Source organism: Syngnathus scovelli, chromosome 1 (assembly GCF_024217435.2).
Source record: "Syngnathus scovelli strain Florida chromosome 1, RoL_Ssco_1.2, whole genome shotgun sequence".
Lineage (NCBI taxonomy): Eukaryota > Metazoa > Chordata > Actinopteri > Syngnathiformes > Syngnathidae > Syngnathus > Syngnathus scovelli.
The window spans coordinates 18,376,805-18,402,565 of record NC_090847.1 but is presented as its reverse complement, the minus strand read 5'-3'; the positions used below and the strand labels follow the sequence as shown (position 1 = coordinate 18,402,565).

At 39.9% G+C, this 25,761-nt stretch overlaps 1 protein-coding gene across 8 annotated transcripts in view; it reads left to right on the top strand.

Moving 5' to 3' along the window:
* Positions 1–15,138: 15,138 nt before the first annotated feature.
* The window catches only part of LOC125989940 (teneurin-2), a 202,105-nt gene continuing 191,482 nt past the window's right edge, over positions 15,139–25,761 (top strand). For all 8 annotated transcript variants that reach the window (XM_049756483.2, XM_049756477.2, XM_049756462.1 and 5 more), the window contains exon 1: positions 15,139–15,552. The gene's annotated coding sequence lies outside the window, so the exon portion shown is untranslated. The remainder of the gene's footprint in view (positions 15,553–25,761) is intronic.

Here is a 25,761-nt window from a genome sequence, read left to right as displayed (position 1 = left end):
TGATTCCGAGCTGATTCATATGATGCAGGGACACTGCTGACCCGTATGCTTCAGGAAGCAGCTCGGTCGGCCATTCTTATTGTCCATTCGCCGAGACGCGCGCACATCACACGTCCGAGTAGCATGCATCAGCACAAGTCAGAGGAGCCGCTTGACCTGATTAGCCGACATCTGCTGTAGCTAGTCCACCTCCCTTCACTGTGGTTATTGGCTTAGTAAAAAAATGCTTTTTAAGACTTCAGAGTGCCGAATTGACCAAGGCACATGAAGAAATGACCATCTGCAACGTTCGGTTAAGGTGTTACACCAATTTTCACTTTTTATTGTTCCAATCGCATTTTCAGGCTGCACTGAGCACGTTACACGTGTTCTGTTTTTGTTTATGTTTTACACATCACAGCTTCATTGGAATTGTTGTTGGGATTGTTGTTGTTTTTTTGTAAATTATGTAGAAAGCCAAGGGGGGGGCGAATATTTTGCAAAACACCGACTAGATTACATTTTGCAATCTCTGTTTAGAGAACATCCAACCTTTATCGCCTCAAATATACAGTGTGAAGATAGTGACGCGTAATGTATTATCTGGAACAATGTCAGTGGCAAAGGAAAAAGCTTAATGTATTGAATCCCTCAGAGGATACTACATCACCAGAGCATTATCCATCATAGCTGATATAACCACATGAGCCGGTATCATGAAACCTTAGTCAAACACTGCAACAGTTGCAGTCACAGTTGTCTCTTCAAACTGTACTTTGCTTGAAGGAAGCCTTATGTTAACTCTCTCCAGAAGCACTGTGGACGCTACAGAGCTTGACGGCATTTGTGAAGGCATGGAAAGTATATTTGTATATCACCTTTTAAGGATCATGTTGCTCGTAAAACTAACAGTCCATGATATACATGAAAAAAATCTTTCATTGAGGAGAGAAGAATAAATGATAAAAATGACACCCATTCAATAAGGTTTACAATTACGTTAAAATAGATGGAACAAGGGCGGCTTGGTGGAGCACTGGTTAGCACGTCTGCCTCACAGTCAGGAGGGTGCCGGTTTGATTCCGCCTCCAACCCTCCCTGTGTGGAGTTTGCATGTTCTCCCTGTGCCCACGTGGGTTTTCTCTGGGTACTCCGGTTTCCTCCCACATCCCAAAAACATGCTTGGTAGGCCAATTGAGCACTCACTAGATGTGAGTGCGTGTGCGGATGGTTGTTCGTCTCTGTGTGCCCTGCGATCGGCTGTCAACCGGTTCAGGGTGTCCCCCGCCTACTGCCCGATGACTGCTGGGATAGGCTCCAGCACGCCCGTGACCCCAGTGGGGACAAGTGGTATAGAAGATGGATGGATGGATGGATGGATGGATGGATGGATGGATGGATGGATGGATGGATGGATGGATGGATGGATGGATGGATGGATGGATGGATGGATGGATGGATGGATGGATGGATGGATGGATGGATGGATGGATGGATGGATGGATGGATGGATGGATGGATGGATGGATGGATGGATGGATGGATGGATGGATGGATGGATGGATGGATGGATGGATGGATGGATGGATGGATGGATGGATGGCAAAGGTTTATTCCCCCAATAGTCAAGGCTACGGCCTGACTACATGAAGCTAGCCTCAATTCAACATAGGGCCTTGGCTCCAAGATGTCATAAGACCACCTTAAGCAATATTCTTTACGGTAGCCTTGTCTTTGTCCTGAGCAGAAAAACTACAGAAATTTCAGTGAATAACAGAGGACACCGACCTACCTACCTACCTACCTACCTACCTACCTACCTACCTACCTACCTACCTACCTACCTACCTACCTACCTACCTACCTACCTACCTACCTACCTACCTACCTACCTACCCACGTATCAACCCACCTATCAAAAAAGAGCTGTAATGATGATGATATCTTTCTTTGTCATGGTTGTGGTGTCAGAAAATGCATAGCAAGATGCAAAGTAGCAGCAATAGAAATGAGATCAGAGAAGGAAAAAGTTTATTAAGTAAACAAAAGGTGTGCATAGGACACCAGGTTGGGAGTCTTTTCCAGATGAACTTGGGGAAAAGGCCAGGTAAACCGTGATCTGCTCACCAGTCACAATCATTCTGATTCACTTGCTCATGTTCGGGCAATTGTGTTGCAAGTGTCTTAAATGAACATGAGCATCTTTTTGGAATGAGGAAGGAATTCTGAGTCCCTAAAAAGGAAGCACGGGCAGAAAGTGGAAACTGGAAAGATTTAAACCTCTGTAAGGCAGATTTGCCCATTGCTCGTCTACCATGTTGCCTTATTAAAATGTGTTAAACTTTTATCTACAACTCCTTGTATTGATTTAGTGTGGTGGCTAGTCAGAATATTGTTTGAGATTCAAGCGATTTTCCCCGAGAACCCTAATGGAGGTGTATATTAGGCAGCAAGCTGTCTGTTGCAGTAGCTTTGTGATTGATGGGAGGAGGCATGCATCATTTACTGGCCAAGCAGAAGCAAAAAGGAATCTCCATCTTCTCTTTCGAAGCAGTCACAAGACACATCACAGTGAAAATTGGCCTATGTCCATGGGGAAGAACCGTTAAATTCAGTGCCAGTCACACAGACATACAAACAAGCACACAAAGTACTTGTCCACAAAAGCACACAAATACAGGGATTCATGCACAATGGCACTAAATGAAACGCACACAGGGTCAATCTATGTAAAAATTGTCTATTACACTGACATATAGTTTTGGATTTTATATGAATGTTTTTAGTTTTAAGAACATTTTTCATCCACACCATTGGAAAGTAACTCCATGAATTACTTTTTATTGTAGTGTATATTATTTACCCGCAAATTAATAATAGAAAGACAATTTCCTTAATTTACTCTGGATAAAGAAATCCATGCGCACAGTTTTACGTTACCAATGCGACCTGCTCATGCAAAGTTCGAGGTGGCCTTTGCTGTATTCTGCTCCAGTGGTCACAAGCTCTTCTTATCTTGCAAAAACATTCTGACTGTACTTATATTAACCGGCATGTAAATATGACTTTGAAAATTAAAAATAATTTTTACAAATGTGAATAGATGTGTGGGGATTAAGCGGTTCAGAAAATGGATGGATGGATGGATGGATGAATATATGTCAACTTCCCTATCAGTCAAGTGTGATCGCTGTTTGGTGTCAATCAGTCTTGTGCTTTGATTTTCAACACAGCAGTTGACCTTTATAGCACATTATATAAAAGTGAAAACTAGATTAGAATAGAATAGAATAGAATAGAATAGAATAGAATAGAATAGAATAGAATAGAATAGAATAGAATAGAATAGAATAGAATAGAATAGAATAGAATAGAATAGAATAGAACACATTCATTATCATTGTACAGCAGGTATACGTACATCGAAATTGAAAAACAACTACCAACAAGAGTTCAGATGTGCTGCTTACTATAATTCTCTTTTAAGAAAGCAAGTTCACCACAGCCTATGCTTGCTTTTATGCAACTAAATTATGATTAAAATATTTGAAGTGATGCACATACCAAAACACAGATTAAATGTCCTAACCTCTTGTCCTTTAGTAAAACAATGTAAAATACAATCTTACTTGGTAGTTAAGTCGTAACCGCATTTGAGAAAATACATGAGCACTGCAATGTGCCGCTTATCAAAGATTCATAAATTTGCAGTGAAAGACTCCCAAAGACTCGTCGACAAATTTTCTAGAGAAAGATCCTTCAACAGTGCCTAGATCCTATTATCTGAATAAAGTGTCTGATTTAATCGTAATCGTCGATTGGCAAAGACTTTCCTCTAAGTAGCTAAAAGGCTTCCTATGCGTGTCGCTTTCTTTCTTAACAAATTTGATCATGAAAATAACAACAACAAAAAAGACAGTTGCAGTGGATACATTGCTCATATTGCTGGTCCGCACCCATAGTCTCGCAGCGATTGTGACGTGTGTATGCTAAACTTGTGCTGGCTGATGAACTTTGAAAATGTGGAAAAACACTGCAGAATCAAATTGTAGTTGCTTATTTTGGCGCTTGCAGACATCTTTAAGATCAGAAAACCCAGCACTCAAATTTAGCTCTTAATAGGCAACATGTGCCTCATTGGAGTAAAGCTGTGAATTATTGCTGACCCTTCACATTTGACTTCTGACTGGGTTGAGAGATCAACTCGCTCATGGAGACCATTCTAACCCATTGCATCTTAACAGAAGTCTTACTATTCAGTTTGCAAGCCCAATCAATTTGATCACTGAGCAGCTTCTACCAAGAACAATCCCTCAACTGAATGAATGAATGAATGAATGAATGAATGAATGAATGAATGAATGAATGAATGAATGAATGAATGAATGAATGAATGAATCTGCAATATGATAACTGTCATATGATAACTGTCATATGATACAGGTAGAAGACAAATGAAGGAATAACAGCAGATTTAGCAATTTGTTGTACCTTTATTTTTCTTAAAAGACGGTTGCTATAAGCATATCAATTTGAACATTGGTAAAATTTGTCATCTGGCTCGAACTCGGTCAAACAAAGTAAAATGATTGCATTTCTTTATGGCCATCTTGTTGTTAATTAAATGCTGATGTGGATATCCAAACTAAATATACTCCCGGTCATTAACATGATTACGTTATTTTAGTGGACATACTTGCAGAACAAACAGACACTGTATTTTCAGTTATCATTATCACACACTTTCATATCTAATGTACGAACCACTATCCTACAGAAATAAATAAACTAATTTTGGCCTTTCATGTCGTGTACATGGCAACAGCGTTTATGAGCCTGACAATGCCACATTTGGGAGACTTGTGAAGCATTTGTGAGTCAGACATGCTTACCACTTGCCACCGTGCTGTTGTATGTTTTCATAATTGTGACATTTTGTTAAGTGCCACAATAAAATAATACGGGACCATATGCTGTTGGGGTAACTGCTGCTGTTTTGAAATCTCACCCCAGATGAGTGTGAAGAGCAGTTTCGGTACATGCAGGTGATGCTGCTTGAAACACTCCAATATCAATTATATCAATTATACATTTTCTGAAAGGATACTGTATAACGCATGAATACATTGAAAAAACAACCTGGGTATAAGTGCGAGCAGATTTTTAATCTGATGCACACAAGTGTGTAATCAGACTACACACAGTTTCTGTGTTGAAGACACCTGTTGCCAACTACGACTACCTATTTCATACATAATGACATAAAATAGGAGAAGCCGAACTTTGATCCGTTAGGGAGTTGGGAGAATATCCAAAGCAATCTCACAGCTATGCAACCTCACTGAGACTTCTTGGAAAATGGGACTCTTGTCATCCAGCGTTGCAACTGCATTAGATACTTAACGTGATTTCAGCTATTTGCAACCATTCTTACAGACATATTTCAGCTCTTTGCATCCATTCTTCTAGACTATTATCAATTAAATCAACAGTATCATGGGTATTAATGATATACAGCATATGTGACTGCAGTTATTTCGCTTGTCATATGTATATAAAAAGAAAAGAGCTAATTCCTGTAGCAAAACACGAGTTGGTGGTTGTTCCATCCCTTTCGAACAACCTAAACATCACATTGAAGTTCATCTGACAAAATTAAGTTAAAGAAGTCGTATCATCCAATTGAAGTATTTTTGTTTATACTACAAACAGCAAACGCGGCCTGTACTTCTGTTTCATTGGCTCATGCAACTAAAGTCTTATCCCAGTAAATGAGGTACTCGTCGTACCACTGATGATATGACTCTAGTAGTGCACACAAGAGCCATTGGTGCAACCAGAATTATACATTCTGAGTATTTCTGAACCTACCGAAAGACTAGAAGACTATTTTGTAGTTCTCACTAGTTGCGCTTCAGACTACAAGATAAATATCGTTCTGTGTCTGGGACCAAGCGACATGTCACACTACAAGTCAGTCACTGACCAAACCCTGCCAAATCATCGCGTGCTTCCGTATAGATTCAGTTTATCGGCGCAGGTCCTCCAAGTAGGCGGGACAAGCAGTCATGTTGAGGCGTTATATGCATGTGTGATTTTTCTATGCTCAAAAAGGCCAAGAACAAAAGAAAAAAGCAACAATGGACCCATTCCTGGATGGAAGGAAGAGGGCAGTGTGATGTTTCTTCCTTGCAAAAACATCAGTGATGAAACAGACATCGATATTTTTTTAATTTTATCCAGCTTGCTCCCACGCGTACATATCAGGAACCAACTGACTGTAATTTTCTAACATTCACCAACAGGGGGTCCTAATACACTGTGAAACAGCTGTGATTTCTCTGATTCACATTTAATCATATGCAAAAATTACAGCCAGTATGGACTGTCTATTCTCCCATAGAACTTGACGTAACAAATTTGTCTAATGACACCACGTTTGCGGACCAACTACTAGCTAGGTACATGGTAGCCACAGCTCCCAAATTCCATCCTTCTATGCATTTTCTGTACTGCTTGTCCCCACGGGGGTCGCAGGCGTGCTGGAGTCTATCCCAGCAGTCATCGGGCAGTAGGCAGGGGACACCCTCAATTGGTTGCCAGCCAATATTTTCCTCCATATCATAGCTCTACTTTGATTCATGCTCGAAGCTTGTTTTTAGTTGATTTGTTGCGAGTTCAAACCAACATGCATGTGCTTTACATAGATTTTCTTTTCTTTTGATTGCCTGTACAAATATATGGGCAAGAAGTTGGAGAGGCAATTCTCCGTGTGGCTCAAGCAACACACACATGAATTGATGCAGGCAGTTATGGCGCATGCGCGCAGACAAAACATTGCTTTTTGTCTATATTTCACCAACATTCATGTTTTATTGCACATGCTGATGTTCCTCTGCCTAAAATATTCAATGAAAGTGTGTGAAATATTTAAACTTTGTGTTCGGCCTGAAGTGTCAACAAAGTACTTTGCCGCTGCCAGCATGTGGTAGTGATGTGCTCCATTGGCACAGTGTGAATAGAAGAAGCGCAGCACCATCCAATTGACAAAAGCAAGCCTCGGGTGGTTGAGGACGCGCAGACTTGGCCACCATGTTGAATTAAGGGTCCATGGAGAGGACTCCCATTCTCTTGATGTGTTTGTTTGTCTTCAATAAGTTAATCAAAACTCTCAACATATCAATTTTAATCATGTCAGCTAAAAGAATTGTGTGCTCTAAGCCTTAGAGTCTAAGGTACGTGCAGTCAGGGGAGGCAGTGCGTCACTTGTACATTGAAAGTAGAATAAAAATCAAACAAGGGGTAGGTTGAGTATGTGTAGACATGTAAAAATAGACATAGAGACATGTCTTGTACACGTTTGCCAAATATAGATATTTTGTTCATGTCATGTAAAAGTACCCTTATTCTAAATATCATATTTATGCTATATACAAATGAACGCTTCATAGTCTCAAATTCAGTGTAGTAATAGTAGTGCAGTGTTGTGTACTATTAAGTGCATTATTGCTTCATAAATCACTCCTGTTAAATCTACAGTTGGTCCTCATTACAGTAGTTAGCCATTTCAGTGTCACCCCTCAAAAAAGTGCCCATGCAATATTTTCTTCCAACTGATATGTATATCAGTTGTATTGCTTTATTGTACCAGACATTTGATCGATGGCCTTTTTATCTAGATTCCATCTATTCAGCAGTACATATCTTAATAACATATTGGCTCACTTATCTACACTCCAAAGCAACACTGTGAGAAAAAGTGTTACCACCCCTAAAATACATAACCAAAAAAAAAAAAAAACAGCAGCTCTGTTTAAGTCACACTGTTTTACGGCTGTGTTTTTTGCTGTTAAACACATTGCTGAAACCTTTTTACAATGTATCTATTGTTGCTGTATTGAATGTTAAGTTCTTTCTGCAAAATAATAATTGAAACCCAAAACAGCCCGCACACCTAGTTTAAAGTCGTTATCTTAATAGTCGGTCGGTAACAGACTGTGTAGTGTGATGTGTAAAAAAAAAAAAAAAAAAAATGTATGTAATGCTTGTTAAATCATGAATTGACTGGGTAATCACATTTTTGGTAGGTCTATTTTTCAAAGATGACACTCAAAGACTTCACATTCCGACACAAATATTAATGCCAGTCTCTGCTCTTAACCCTACAGGAGGGCAGTGAAAAACAAAAATAAATAAATGAAAACATCTGGGAAATAATGAGAAAGCTTGAGAAGGGGCCATAGATAAAGGAATCCCCATTCCAGCATGACCACGGCTGCAATGATGCTGAGTAGGCAACATTTAACACAATGTAAGACAGAATAATTTAAGAGTACATCTAATAAGATAAAACACTATAGGAAATCTCCTTTGGAGAGGTGGGTCAAAAACCACAGTTGGTCAAAAAGAAATTTCCACAGCAGCGCCTCTGAGTAGGTGGTCGTCCTCAGATCAGTCGAAGCAGAATATGTACAGCGAGATCAACTTGGGTGTGACCTTGATTGATTACCATGTTGTTTGTGGTTGTTTGTGGTTCAATACAATTATATAGGCGGCACTTCAAAATATTGTTTTCCAATAAGAGTATCAGGGGTCACATTTTTTTTTATTGCAGTGAGTTTGGAATTGTCAATAAATGTTTGATTGTCAATCATTGCTGTAATTGAATGATTGTCCAGGTCAGTCTAGTTCAGTTGCACCTCTCGGAGTACAGCCTGATTTAATGGACTCACTACAGATTCAGATGATATGGTTCACTTTCTTGACCCCAGTCAAACTAAATCACCTGAGTTTACTGTGTTTCTTTGTTTGATACTTAGCAGCAGTTGACCACAAGACTCATAGGATCCAGGTTAATACTAGAGACCTCAAATTTGTTATTCAGTACCAAGATTCAAATCTCGGAGCCAAACGGCTCTTGTGGTCAGCTTCTCCGAACCACAATCTACAAAAATGCTGAGTTAAAGTGTATGGACACATGATGTGAAAGGTGTGGTGGTGGGGGGGACCCAATTAAAAACCAGCTGTGGCCTATTCCTCCCTCAGTAAGCCCTCCAGCATTCCTCCCATCCTTTTTTTTTTTAAACCGAGACCTATCGCCAGCTTCTTCACTTCCCACCTACCTAAAACCCCCTGCTGTTCTATAAGCTGCCTGAAGCTTCTAGACGCATGCTGACCATTCTAATGCTCTTCTGAAGGCACACTGCACACATATAAACACACACACACACACACACATCCCCGACCCCTCAAATACTGTGAATGCTCATTTGCTCCCTGCTGCTTGATGCACTTTTGGCAGACAGCTGCAACTCAGCTATCCAGCTTCTACCACTCTGTCACTTTCTCTGCTGTACCTATTAATGATGCTCATCAGCCCGCACTTACTGTGGTGGATGTAATTAAAGCACAGGGAAGATCTGAAAAGTATGAGAAGAAATTCACAATCAATTTTTTATTGAGTAATATGACAACAAAAACACAGTAAAATCTCCTGAAATTAATGCATTTTTAAACACTCTACCACACTGATACCTTGTAAGACTGCTTTTTGCTCTTAATGAAAAGATATTCTAAAAGGACTGTTAAAGCATTCACTATTTAGAGGCAATCATTATTGAAAACTGAAATTACATTAAAATAAGTTGTTTTTCCATCACACCAATTAACAAAGAAAAAAATAACCTATTTTTCCCAAGTACTACTATTACTACTACCATTACTACTACCATTACTGCTACTACTACTACTACTATTACTACTACTATTACTATTACTACTACTACAAGTACTACTACTAGTACTGATGATGATGATTTTATACATGTGTATATTGCACGTATAAAATGCATATAATAATAATAAATGAAACATGAAACTGTACATTGTCACTGGCCACTTTCATGTTATCCTCTTACTCTCTACATTAGTAGAAAGCAGGGTTTCCTAGTTGGATGCACGTGTTTGCCTCAACTGCCATTGCCCCCACAAGCTGGTCTGTAACTGTCAGTGGACTAGTGCTAACAACAAAACAGCAGTTCCAGCGACATCTCATACCATCCATCCATCCATCCATTTTCTGAACCGCTTAGTCCCCACGGGGGTCGCGGGCGTGCTGGAGCCTATCCCAGCCGGCATCGGGCAGTAGGTGGGGGACACCCTGAACCGGTTGCCAGCCAATCGCAGGGCACACAGAGACAAACAACCATTCGCACTCGCACTCACACCTAGGGACAATTTGGAGTGATCAATCGGCCTACCAAGCATGTTTTGGGGATGTGGGAGGAAACCGGAGTGCCCGGAGAAAACCCACGCGGGCTCGGGGAGAACATGCAAACTCCGCACAGGGAGGGCCGGAGGTGGAATCGAACCCGCACCCTCCTAACTGTGAGGCGGACGTGCTACCCAGTGCGCCACCGAGCCGCCTGACATCTCATACCACTCTGCAAATTATAAATTGACTATTATTAGTCAGTGCTAATTTTACAAGATCAGTTTCTTTTATAAGGCAATTTGTATTTTGAGAGCTAAGCAAATTGATTATACAAATAACCGCACAGAATCTTTGCAATGATATCCAGTCACATACTGGCCAAGACTTGGTTGTTCACTTTGTGGGGATTGAACCCTAAAAGGTGTGATTATTATTGGTCGTGATAGATGTCTGGAGGAGAAGCCTTGTACAAGGTTAAAGGTAACCCATGATACTGTGCGCCGGTAATGGTTGATATACGTAGCACTGATAATGCGATTCACAACTTGAGTGCTTCAAGGTTCAAGGACCCCTGGGCATTGGCTATTAGGCATTAGACTTTGATAGGTTATAATGGCTTGTACTAATATTGGCTCAGAAGTGAGAAAGGTCAGCTCACTCATCTACCCAATATCGTACCCGACAACTTGCCTGAGGATTATTTTTTGCTCATTTAAACATGACTGTCTTTCAAGGGTCGGATTTTGTGCTGATCCAGCACTTTTTTAAATCTGCAGTTTCTAATTATAACATCAGATGGGGCCAACAGTGAGAATAATTAAGTAATGGAAGTCTTAACTTTATTAATAGGGGAACGATATCTGTATTTTTAATAGCGACTGAGATTTGTCAATGGCGTTTGATGCACTATGGATTTGACCTATGATTGTAAATGTCAGGCTGTAGGATTGTGATGGTTGCTTTTGTATTATGGTGGATAGAGGGCCACAGGCCGAAGCTGGCAGCTATTTGCTCAGTCAAATGTTAAAGTGATGCTCTCTGTGATCTAATCTGCCCTGGTGAGCCTCCACGTCTATCCTTAATCAGGGTGTTGTAATATCTCCCGGTCCCGTTAAAGAATAAAAGAAGGATGCCTCATTTGGATGTGTTGATCGTCTTGTACTTTATTCCACCTCTGCACTCGCAACACCGTTCTCTGTTGTACCCCAACCCTTTACCAGATCCCCCACATTTCGCCATCAGGGGCGCTAGACATACATGGCACAGTATATTCAGATCTGCTGTGAACACTACAGGTGTGTCCATATGCACAAAATTATGTAGGCTACAGATGGATTAAGAGGACAGAAAATCATTATTTTACAGTAAAATCCTCACTGGCTCCATGGGAACAGAAATGGGGATTGCTGAATAGTGTTATTTCATTGTTACAGTTATTTTACTTTATTAACTTATGTTCTTATGACTTTATGAAAAAGTACATACAGTAGGGTTGGAATTGTAACAGTTGGTTGGGCGATGCATGTTTTACCACATTTTGATGGTCATGCCTGCAAATAGATGGACACAATTCGTCTTCTCTTTTCATGTACCTTCTCTTTTCTTTTGTCGCTCAACTCACTGTCAAAATAACAGCACTAAAATGACCACATGATTCAAGCAAGCAAATATATATGTATATAGATAGAATCTGTCCCGCTTCTCCATAGAGAGAGAGAGAGAGAGAGAGAGAGAGAGAGAGAGAGAGAGAGAACAATTAGAGTAAAATACAATTGAAAAATAAAATAATAAAACCCACAATGAAGCGCATGCTCCATGTCAATCCCCAGTTATGCATTAAAAACGCCTCTGAAATGAAGTCTTTATCAAAAGAGCCACAAGGTTCTCTTTATGGGATGTTTTCAAATAAGCAGAAGTTATTACCGTACCTCCACAGGGAAATATGTATTTACAGCTTGCTTGTAGAAGGAGTAGCAATAGTGTAACTGTTAACTATGCTTTCCCTTGTTATGGTGCATGATTGCATGCTACTGTTATTACACCTTTCTGTTGCTGCTAATATCGCAAAAGCCCATTAGGCAGTGCACTAATGTGAACAGTAGCCTGCAGTGCAGTGAGTGCACTGTTTAAATCGAGATGCATGATGACCACTGTAATGAGCACTGGGACATGGAAGGTGGGGACCATACCAAGCGGGATGCCCGAGTTCTGAGAAAATATAACGGCATCAATTTTTGTACTAAAAATCCATTCCTTAGCTTTGACATTAGGTAAGCCTAATATGATACAGCACTTGCAACAAGGCCTTCAGCAATACAATTTTTTTTTAGTACATGAGTACTTATAGATTTCAATATTTGCCACTACTTGCTTATTCCTTTACATCAGGGGTCTCAAATTCAATTTACCTCAAAGCCACTGGAGGTAGAGTCTGAGGTGAGGCTGGACCACATTGTGTTTTTTTTAGGCTCGGATAAAAACTTTTACCCCCTGTTCCCAAAATTAAATCAGTGTTCACATTTTCTGAACATGGCTTGTGCCTACTTCTTGCTGCTAGAGAACTGGCAGTGCGTCCTCTCGCATAGCTGAGCCACATTTGGCGTGAGGGAGGAAGCAGTTGAGACCCTCAGTAGGGCTTGAAGATGCTCATCAGTAAGTCTGGACCTGTATGTAGACATATTCAAGCTCAAGTTAGAAAAGAGCTTTTCGCACAAGTACTATGTGCTCCCAAAAAGACACGTTTGAATCAGCACTGTACACAACCATTCATATCGAAATTCCGGGCCACACTAACATTAATCTTTTATATTAAGGCGAGGGCTGCAAACTATTGTCCTGTGGATGGCAACTGGCCCGCGGGCCGCGAGTTGTGATGAAATCATGTTTTAATCTCTGTCCATTGAAAATAACGCATTTCCCATCTCGGGTAAACTTTTTTACTCATTGATTCATATTTTAAGTTTGAAATGCTTCCTTTGCAGTGCAAGGTGTGGCATGACTATGTTTACTTGCAATCAATAACCCTTTAAAAACCCAAATATTGGCAGTATTCAGGTTTTTAAAGTACATGTAAAAGTGTACAGAAACCCAAATATGACCTTAATCTGTTTTTTAAAATTCCAAACAAGACCCTTATTTCTAAACCGAATACTTTGTCTTGTATCTGTGATCAGTTTTCCTTCTTCTAACCATGCATGCTTCTGCTCTATCAGCAAGGAATCTAGAGCTGTGTCCAAGTGTCCACCCTTATCCCTTAACCCCTCACTCGCTGCACTACATATTCCACCTGAAACTAGTTCCCTTATTGTATTTGGTGAGTCGGACAGTCAGCTCACCAATTTGCTCTTTGTCGCATCAAGTGACCACCGTACGTGTCATAAAGAAGTGGCGCGTTAAAAACTTTGACTATTTAATGTGAATAGAAATATATATATTTTAAACTGTCTTTATTTCTTTGGTGTACATCTTTCCATTTAAATTAAATTAATAAATCATACAGTGTGTGTAGTAACTATACCGCTTTGACATTTCCGCCATGTTGTTTTACTGCTTTCAATGCATCATGGTCTATTTCTAACTTTTGAGTGAGCATCAATTGTCACTACTTTTCCAAGTCCATTGTGAGTCATTTTGAGCACCCTACATTTATGCTCCTAGGATTTTCTGACATATCCGGATCTAGAAAATTGCCTAACCTATTCATAGTGCACTATATGGGCAATAATGTGCACATTTGGACACAGCCTTGGTCTTTGAAGTACAAGGAGTATTTAGTTCCTGAGCGAGCCTAACTTGAACGCAATTGTTTTCACACTATTTTCTGTATTTACGGTTAAAATGACGCAGTGTACATAGACATAATGCAGGTGTGTATAAGTCTGTACGTCTGGCAAGCAAACTCAAAATAAGCAAATGTAAACAATCATGGTATACCTTGGAGATGCGACAGAAAAGCACACTTTTTGAGCGAAGAGTAAACAGACTTTTATTCCGGTGTTGAGGGGGTCGGTCAATAGGGAGATTTAATTGTGTGTAGCTCTGTCCGTTGAGGCATGTAAACGGTTTAAATTCTGACCTTAACCTGGATATCGTCTGCATGTAAACATAGTGAATGTCATTCAAATGAGGGAGCGGTCCTAAGCATGTCTTGGGTTGAATTATTCACTTATCGGTTGATCAAAATCCACTTGGTATTCCTGCCTGCCACCTCAATCAAGAGTAGGAAGTGATGCCCACAACAGTCATTTTACCTGAATTATTAGAATCAGTTTTAGTGAATATATAAATATATATAGTATATATTCTAATATTAATACATATTAATATAATATAATTAATAATTATAATATTCACACACATATATATATATATATAAATATATACATATATACACATACATATATACACACACACACACACACACACACACACACACACACACACACACACACACACACACATATATATATATATATACACATACAAATAAATGTTTGTTTTTGTATTCAGTTATTAATTAATTATTATTTATTTTGGAAGCTTTGGTCCTCTATACAAACTACAAGAAAACTTTTTTTTTTTGTTTAACGTAATACCTGTGAGAGTGTCATTCAAAATTGGTAAGTGCATTTTTTTTTTCTTCACGGCTAATTGTGCAGCTGAACCCAATGTAGCCACCACCTATTTGTTTTAATATGTAATTTTTTTCTCACTCAAGCTTGTGTCCATTCAATACATACTAAATATGAAATGATAGGAAAATGGATGATAATGATTAAGATAATTAATCATCGGATAACTTCCTTTAACTTTGAACAATCAAGAGTTGAATCGATTCACACTGCCTCTTCTGTGGATGTTGCTGCAACCAGCAGTGCTCGGTGGATTAAAGCCTGCATGCCTAGATAATGATAATGACCGCTGGCTCGACCGTGAACGCGCGCTCCCGAGCCTCGGTCATCGCCGTTTGTTGATGTCTCTTCACAGTATGTCCGACAGCGCGTCTGCCTCGTTCTCTTCATTGGAGGCTCGACGTTTGCGCACTGCTGCGTGTGTCAGCTGTATGGCCATCTTATAAAGTTAGCTCTCGTTTTTTTTTTTCTTTCCCTGCTACCTGCTTTGACACCGGATGGATTGCACCGTTTGAGTCCCGCGTATGTTGCGCGGGAGGTTTTTTGGCCACCTCCTTCCGCATTTTGTCCGCATACTGTAACACCTAATCGGGATCAGCAAGGCGAAGAAAAGTATGCACTGAAATACACGTGTTAACCCGTTTGGTTGGGCGGCAAGAAAAAAAAAAAAAGTTGCAAATCGAAGACGGAGGATTATACGCTGAACGCTGAACATATCTAGGAAAACAGGTACGTGACGTTTTGAAATACAGCAAAAACGCTTAGAATTATTGTGTTCATCTTCTGTGGACGCGCGTAGCTTATGCGACGCGTGGGTGCGATCTTGTGTCAAAGAGCGTGTGTGGAGCAGAGCAGCGTCATGACATTGAGATGCCTTTCATGGAATATTATTTGCGAACATGAATGGGGAGTGACTGCACTTGGCTGACAATGGCCCGACCCGTGCTTCTTTCGCCTGTTTGCGCTGCTGCGTTGTGAGTGCGGTGTTTTCTAGAGCGAAGGCATTTTTCAAAGCAGGTATTCCGGAGGCTGCAAACATTCACGAGTGCCATCACGCGCGTCATACTGTTAAGAAAAAAAAACAAAAAAGAAGGGGGACGGCGGGTAATTAAAGAGAAAAAATCTGGCTGTTTTGTGTGTATGTATTATTTAAATTTGTTATACAGTGGACAAGGCACACCAGCCTCTTGGCACCTGATAAAGATGCTTTTGTGTCACCATGTCATGGACCGAGTGTCCAGTGGGCTTTAAGTATGAGATTCACTATTGTGTCTCCTCATGATCACATTTGTATTCTCATATTTCCCCATTTATTTGTTGCTCTTTATTCTGTTCTGAAACAGTTCTTGCAGTGGGAAAGTATTAAGTACATGGTCGACGCTGTCATAGTATTTGTTCATAGTATTAATATAGGTTATGTGTAAAATACCAAGTTTGCATTGATGATTCGTTTATGACTCATTTTGTGTCAATCTGCACGTCCTCTAAAAGTATGTAAGTGCCATAACACCCAGAGAAAAACACTTTTTCAAAAGCTACACATGGCCACTGTCCATCAAGGCACACAACAAAGTAAAGAGGACAGGCATTTCTTTCTTTTATTAAATCAAACCAAGACAGCCTTGTCAATGAAATGTTTTGGGCACGATTGACAAAGGTATACCTTCTCTGAACAGAGTTTTCTTGATAGTGACCAAATTCCACACTGCAATAGCTGTTTGTCTCTTTGTAGTCAAGCCAAAGCAAACAAAACAATGTGCTTTTATAACATAATTTGAAAACATCGATGCCCATACAGCGAAAAGGTGATATTTCTCAGCACTCAAAAATGCGAGAGCCAATGAGTGGAAATGATTCAACACACTAACTTCAGCCCCTACACCTGTATTTTTGGGGGTTTGCCGGTTGTTTCAGATAATTAGTGATGTATATACACGGACCCAGAGCTGTCTAAATAAATGATGAATCAACAAATGATCAATTATGAAATTAAAAACTGTTTTAATAATCGAGTATTCGTTTAGACCCTAAACAAATACTCAATTATCAAAACAGTACTCTAAACTTTAGAGTATTTTTTTTTTTTTTTTTTTTACCTTAGAATAATCTAAATCAGGGGTCACCAACACGGTGCCCGCGGGCACCAGGTCTCCCGTGAGGACCGCATGAGTCGCCCGCAGGACTGTTCTAAAATTAGCTCAAATAGCGGCACTTGTCAGTGAGCTGCATCTTTTTATTTTACAGTCAAACCTCGGTTTTCGAACGTCCCGGTTCACGAACAAATCGGAATTCGAACAAAAAATTCGAGATTTTTTTGCTTCGGTTGTTGAACAAAATTCGGAGGTCGAACCTCGCGAGATGAGACGGGAGGACCCGAGAAAACACGACCGCGCGGCCGCCGACTGACTCCGTTGTTACGGTATTTTCGTTACTTTGAGGATTATATAACCCCTAATCATGACTACAAAGAAAGCAAGTGGGAGCAGTAAAGCCATCCTAAAACACAAAGACGCTCTTAAAGCAACGCGACAGTTGCGCGTTCGGCGGGGCGCTGCAGTTGCGTGATCGGACAAAATTAAGCCCCCTGGGCACTTAGGTCCTCTTAAATTTTGGAAAGCACATCAGGACTTTAAAAATATTTTCTAAATTTCAACGACGGCTCTGTCACAATAATGCGACCAGCGCGGTGCAGTTGCGCGGTGGGTGACGCGCTACGGTTGCGCGTTCGGTGGTGCGCTGCAGTTGTGCGATCGGACAAATATGCGCAAATGAAAAAATGCTTAAAAAAGGCGTGTTTTTTTTTTTGTCTTGAAATTGATTAATTTTTTTTCCCATTATTTGTAATGGGAAAAATAGATTCGGAATTCGACTGATTCGCTTCTCGAACCGCCTTCTGGAACTGATTGTGGTCAAAAACCAAGGTTTGACTGTATTTTTGCTATTCTTGTTAAAATCACACATGTGAACTGGAAATGACAATAATAACACAAAGTGAAAGCCAAATTGAGCAAATTGGCTATTTCAGAAATGTGGATCAAACTGGTAGTCCTTTGCCTTAATCAGTACCCAGGAAGTAGCTCTCGGTTTAAGAAAGGTTGGTGACCCCTGATCTAAATCCACCGCAGCACGGTGGCACACTGGTTAGCACGTCCGTTACCAAATAAGCAACAGTAAATCAACAGAAATTGTTTTGCAGTACACTTTCATGCAAAATAAAATGTAATCAAATTATTTGATTATTGGGGTGGCACGGTGGCGCACTGGTTATCACGTCCGCCTCACAGTTAGGAGGGTTTAATTCCACCTCCGGCTCTCCCTGTGTGGAGTTTACATGTTCTCCCCGTACCCGCGTGGGTTTTTCCGGGCCTTCCGGTTTCCCCAAAACATTCCTGGTAGGCCGATTGAGCACTCCAAATTGCCTATAGGTACGAGTGTGAATGGTTGTTCATTTATGTGTGCCCTGCGATTGGCTGGCAACCAGTTCAGTGTGTCCTCGCCTACTGCCCAATGACTTGCTGGGATAGGCTCCGGCACGCCTGCGACCGCCGTGGGGACAAGCAGTACAGAAAATGTATGGATGAATGGATATTTGATTATTGATGGAGCAATCGATAGAATACTTGGTTCTAAAAATATTCAAGAGTTACAGTCCTACACTGATCAAGTTTTAAAAATCTTTATAGCACAAAACATTTAGGCTGAAAGCTCCATTTGACTTTCAATCAGCAGTACATTGAAGGAAACCATTCAATAGGGAATGAAGATTAATTTGACATGCTTGTAGAAAATAGTGCAACCACTTTCTGGTGGGGTGCTGTGGAGGGGAAAAAATCCTACCAACTAGCTTGGGGTGTCATAGTCGAGCAGTTACTATTAACTATTAACATGACAGAGAGATGACGAGACACCCTGCTGAGTTCACAATCCATGTAACCCACAGAGATTCCCTCGATACCTTTGCCTCCTGCACTTTTAAATCTTGTCAAGCAGTCATGAGTGTGTGATCTATCAGTCTCTGAAGTTAACTGAGCTTTTGACAGGCTTCCACAATTAAAAAAAAAAACAACAACTAAAGATTGCAGTGTGATCACTATACACTTAGAACTATGTACTGTATATGGTAATTTTTTATATATTTTATAATGTTTATATTCTATACGTATATGGTAATACTTTTTGTGTCAACATATACTTATACTGTGCAAGCATTTTGTTACCTTTGTGTAACATTATTTTGTATCTCTGAGTGTGGGTGTATATGTTTGCATATGTGCTAGCACTAATAGGAGCACACTGGACAGCAGCAGGCCATGTCAACCAAAAGCTCCAGACAAGCCCTCAGGGTGTCCTATTTGGCACATACCCATCAACCCTCCCACACACACAGAGACTTGCGGATATATATATATATTTGAACAGACAGGCCTTAGAGCTTTAGAACCAACACAAGCGTCAGAGCATTAGAGGTTCTCAGAGTCTCCGTCCTTGCTGGACCTTATGGGTCGTAAGCTTAGCTGTCTGCCATCACCAAGTTGATCACTATATCCTAATCCTCCTTTTGAAGACCCGGTTCTTAAAAATAACAAATCATCATGACCCAAATGATGATAACATTTCTTCGATATCAATAGGAAAACCAGTATTAAGACAAACACACTGGAAAGGTGACCTGAACAGGTCAACTAGCGATAATGACATATACACACAAAAGACTAAAAATAATCAGACCAAATTAACACATTGAGCCTATGGAGACATTCTGTATGAAACAAATGTGAAAGAAATGCCTGTGAATTTCTTTTGAGACCCAAATGAAATCTCCAATTCAATCTTTCAGGAATGGATTTTGCAGATTATCTTTTATCCAGACACGATTCCTCACACATGAATCTGTAATGGTGAAAATAGTTGGAAGGAATCTCAACCTCTGCCTGCTCTCAATGCTTCTATTTGGGTTACGTATGTCTACAGTTTACTACAACACCTGTGAGGTTTGGACAGAGGAGCATCAATCTTTATTAGACTGAATGAGGCTGACCCTGTTGACTAAATTACTCTTGCTGTGCGTGCCTTTGTGTGTGTGTGTGTTAATGCGTTTGCCTGTATGTGCATGTATGTGTATGTGATTTGGCGTTGAGCTCTTTTCTGACCTGCCTGACAGATAACTGCAGTGATTTCCAGGTTCAGCAGATTAGGGGATTAGAGTCCCGGGCTTCACACAATAACCCTAATGCATAAACACGTCAGTATACAGTGTGTGCACATTAATCGTCACGCAACTCAAATAAACACACTCTTGGGACAATGTGCCTTCTTCAAGGGCTGTCATATCCAGTGTGACCCTCATGCTGTATCTGGTACTTGCACACATACAACACTTAAGATTCACACCAGCGAACAGATGGAAAAGAGCATTCAAAAAACCTCAAGGGTCCAATTTCACTAATGCCGCTTTCACACTAGGCATGACCCATGTTGGTATTGAGGGCCCAGTTAACAGTTTGTCCTTCCAAACCAATTCAGAGCCCACTCAGAGTTAGATAATGAACTGACATGGTGGGTTGACTGTTTATAGCACAGCCAGTATTGTGCTATTGCCAAATTACAGTCAGATGTCTTTTTTACATTTAAAATAGACTCAATTGCATCTATTATGACAATACGTGTCATTGTAGTTAACGCTAGTAAATAACTCTGCATCCAAAAACATTTGTTCTGCTCAGTTTCATATTTTAGTTGTTCACAAATATATCCATACAAGTGTGTTAGGTTACTTAGCAAAGGAAAAAAAAAAATGTGATCATATCTGGTAGTGTTTTAACTCGAAGGTGATAGACAATTGCTTAAATATGTGCAAAAAATCACTAATTATTGATAAACTGACATGGAATACTTATATTGTGATTCGCCCGGACCCACTAGTGGGTGGTTAGATAGATACAAACACTGTTGTGGCAAACATATGGAACTGAAGTGCACGTTTTCTCTGACTTTGTATTCAAATCCAAAGTTCATAAATATCATCCTCCCTTCTATGCCTCTTCTTTGTGACCTATGAGCAAAAAATTGTAAATTCCTCATGATTTCTTGAGGCTGATTCTTTGTGTAGCTCAGACAACAATTGGTATGGCTTGTGTGTTCTTGTGTGTGTTGATAAGAATGTGTGGCTTGTGACACTCAACATTAGCATTGCTTGACAAAAAGTAACTCTTTCTGGGAGCAGTTGCTATCTTGGATGACTATGCTCCCGGATCCAGGATGGTTTTGAAAGTCAAATGATGGCACAGCAGGATGATATTAAGGATGATAGTTACTACTGTACATCTGTCATTCAACTGACTGACTGGTTTTAACTCAACCTCTTCACATGCCTCTGGGTCTTTGTGCGCTTACTGCTGCAGTTCTTGTTAAGTCGTCGAGCGTCTCCAACATACACTATCTCCTTTATAGCATATGAACTCATGAATAATGTCTCAGATTAGTGCCAGGTACATACAGTGTTCGTGTTAATGACTTGGCAATAAATAGAAATGTCAATCATTTATTATTTTTATGGAAGAGGAAAAAACATCATTTTCAATTATTGTATATAAAATAATTCATGATTGAAAATTATTAGAATTTCTACAAACATGTGCACAGGTTCCTCAAAATGCGTGTGGTGGTAATAAAGGCTGAGGCCCTTTCTGTGGCGGAATCTGCCTTTATTAGCCGTGGACACATTTAAGCACGTACTGTGTACAACCCCTGCATGGATCTCTGTACACATTCTTCATTTGCAATTTCAAATGACAGCAGCCTTGCCATTTATTGTATGCAAACTCCCTCAACCTTGATTTGTGGGATCATTCAGTTCCCTGCTGCATTCAATAGAATTACCACAAACTCTTTGGCAGCCATTGAATTCAGAAAATGTAGTGTGCTTGCAATGCTTTGGTTACATGCGCTTGCTTCCTCTCTCTTCCTGCCTTTCTAAGCAGACATGCCTAGTTACGGTCTAAAATGGCCTTGTGAAAGAGGACGGGAGTTAAGATGGCATCCCCCGAGACTTTTCAGAAAAGTAATTTAATAAACTGTGATATTTTTCCGCTCCGCAAGGGAAAAAGAATAAGCCCAGAAACGTAATGAAACTTGGCTGTTGAATTTTTATTAAAGAATCAATTTCCTGCACTTGTACATCACAGAGAGGACAGACATTTTATTTCTGGCTGAATTGCAACATGTACTACATGACTGAATGTGAGCACAAAGGTATAAAAGCTTCTTCAATGGATGGGGAGTGTCCACTAGATTCCCCTGCCCTTCAACATTGGTGTAGTTACTAGAAATACAGCGTAGGTCCGCTACAGTGTGCTATCCTGGGAATAAAAGAATGCCTCCCTGAATTATAACTTATTGAGGACAACAAAAGACACAAAAGCAGTCTCTTCCACAAATACGGTTACTGATAAATAAATAAATAAATAAATAAATACCAGGTTTTTATTGTTACATACACATATTCTCTAAATTCTATTTAATCTTTGAATTGTATCATTTATTATTTCATATTTAGTGTCTTTACACTGTATTTTTTCATGGCTATGACTGTGTACTAACTTCACTAAAATCATGGTATTGCTATTGTCCATATTAATAGTAATACTTAAAATAATAAATTACAAAATTGATAAAATATTTTCTTTGCATTGACATTCCCACAGAGCACAAGCACAATGTATGTGCACCCCTCCAAACTTTCTAGTGCCACTGAACTGCTCGTGTAAAGGAATAATTTTGAAGAACCGACATGGAAACAAATTAAATATATCACTCGCCGTTAGTAACGCTTCAACATATTCCGTGTGAGTGTTGGGACATAATTTGGAAAAGAGGTCCATGCTGCTTCAGCAGTCTTAGCAATTACTTGGGGTCGAAGATAGTTCCAATAATAATGAAATGCACTATTTATAATATTCAAATATTCAGTGATTTCAGCAAATTGTGAAAATAGGTATGAATAAAGAATGGTATGAATAAATGTCAGCTATACTACAGTATACCTTGGCTATATTAACTTGTTTTTAAAAATTTTAAATGGTCTTTTGTGCTGCCAGTCAAATTTTTTTTTTTTTCACTTCAGTTACTGTTATTATTGTCACTGTAGTGGCCAAATAGTGCAAATATGAGCTTAATAAAAAAAATGATATATGGTCTTCCAGTTACAATTGATCTAATTCTAGATCCATTCAAAGGTCCTTATAGACAAACATTTGTTTGTATTGCTATGTGTGTTTTTTGTGCGACAAATTATTTTATTTCATTTTATTGTAATAAATACATAAATAAATAGAATTATAATAAAATAAAACAAAAACACTTCCTCCCCCCTCTGCATTCAAGACTGTATCCTGTACCAATTAAAGCTCTGATCACATCCTGTATTCACTTTAAAACCATGTGGGAAACAAGCTGAACAATTTGCTTGTTTCACCCTTTCATAGATCTTGAACGATTTATTGGCTACATCTAACTATACATTTGTTAGTGGTAATTATCTTGATTGTTTGGCTTTTACTCACTATATCAATAAAATAATTTGTTTGTTTACCATGGCTATAGAATGACACTCCTTTTACGCCGACTTCACGGCGATGTGTGGCAGCAATCGAGCGAGGGGGGTCAGGTGATGATTTATGACCAAGATGCTGCATTCTAGCACAGGATGATTAATCTCTTCTGGGAACACTTCAGGAGTACAAGTTTAACCTACCTCGGCCTTTCACACGCGCACGCTTGCACACGCACACTCATGCACGCGCCAAAGAAGGACATAAACACAGGGGCAGAGTGCATGTAGTTGCTTTTATATGCAATTTGTGTTTCTGTGCAATCCTTCCTCTTCATACTGTTTTCCCTCCCTGCCTACCATGTTCATGCTCTCCACTTTTTCTATCCTCAGTGACCTCACTTGTGCAATGTCTCACATTCACCCTCCCCTCTTTTGCCTTGTCCATTCATCATAGTCACAAATGCTCACACATAGAGAGGTCTGATAGTACAAGGGGATGAGGGAGAAAGCCTCTATATAAGGCCACTTGGCTTTGGTACCAGTAAGCATAAGGCTCTAGGATTAGTGCAGCTAGGTGCGAAGAGCTGTAAGGTCTTAATAAACCCATCTGAAAACCAGGCAAACCTTTTGTTTGATATGTTTGCCACAGCTGTGTTGTATCTATCTATCTATCTATCTATCTATCTATCTATCTATCTATCTATCTATCTATCTATCTATCTATCTATCTATCTATCTATCTATCTATCTATCTATCTATCTATCTATCTATCTATCTGTCTATCTGTCTATCTGTCTATCTGTCTATCTGTCTATCTGTCTGTCTGTCTGTCTGTCTGTCTGTCTGTCTGTCTGTCTCTGTCTCTGTCTCTGTCTCTGTCTGTCTCTGTCTGTCTCTGTCTGTCTCTGTCTGTCTCTGTCTGTCTCTGTCTGTCTCTGTCTGTCTGTCTGTCTCTGTCTGTCTGTCTGTCTCTGTCTGTCTCTGTCTGTCTGTCTGTCTGTCTGTCTGTCTGTCTGTCTGTCTGTCTGTCTGCATCTGTCTGTGTCTCTCTCTCTCTCTCTCATTCTCTCTCTCTCTCTCTCTCTGTCTCTCTGTCTGTCTCTCTCTCTCTCTCTGTCTCTCACTCTGTCTCTCTGTCTCTCTCTCTCTCTCTCTCTCTCTGTCTCATTCTCTCTCTGTCTCATTGTCTCTCTGTCTCATTCTCTCTGTCTCCCTCTCTCTCTCATTCTCTCTCGCAGTCTCATTCTCTCTCTCTCTCTCTCTCTCTCTCTCTCTCTCTCTCTCTCTCTCTCTCTCTCTCTCTGTCTCTGTCTCATTCTCTCTGTCTCTCTGTCTGTCCGTCCGCCTGCCCAGCTATCCATCTATCCCTGCATCTCGCTCTCGCTCTGTCTGCCTGTCTGTCGAGAGAGGATATTGATATTAATCAGTTTGTCGTAATTTCACAACCATAGGGCACACATAGACGCCTTTAATTTTCTCCAAAAACTAAGGTGCGCCTTTAAAGAAGGTGCGCTTATTGTGAAAAATCAAAAATCTGTAAAGTTGTTTTGTGTGGCTTCCGTAATATACATGCGTAGACGTAGATCGGGACAAAAAAAAAAAAAAACAATCACAGGACTAGACGTGTCACGTAAAGGATTACGTACCGCCATTGTTTAGTGTGACATTTGCCACACAGAGACCCAATATACAAGCATCCGATGGACATTGCGTTTTATGTCGTTCCGGCGGTAAACCAATCAGCGTAGGAATATCGATCAACAATTATGTGAGTAGAGTACATGGTTAAACAGTAGAATAAAGTACAGTAGAATAAAGTACAACCGAACTCACTTTCTTGCTCCCGTGACGTTTTTTTTTTGTTTGTTTGTTTACCGTAAATCATGGCATGCATGCACCCTTTGATGTGGCGCACCCTATGTGTGTGTTAAATACAGTAATGGCACACATAACTGAGACTGCGCCTTTTGGTACGGTGCGCCCTTTGGTTGTGAAAATACGGTACATCTCAGCTGTAAATGCCAAAACAGTTGCAAGTATAAGATGAATGCTTGGGTGAATGAATGGGTTTCATCAGACCCATCATCAGACCTAAGTGGCATGGGTGGGCTAAGTTATTCTTAATATCTTACAGAAAGTAATTAATTAACTCCATATAAATGCTCCGTGGCATTCTGGTTAAGGTAAACCATTTTAGGACAAAATGTCTTTTTACCCGGCCTTAATGAAAACTAAACATGTGCAAAAACTGCAAACATTTGTCATCAAGTGTATATTGACATCTATAATTGTGCACACATTAGCCTCTGAAAATATTAAAACCATCTTTCCATTACAGTGATCCCTCACCACTTTGCGTTTCACCTTTTGCAAATGTCCCGTAAAA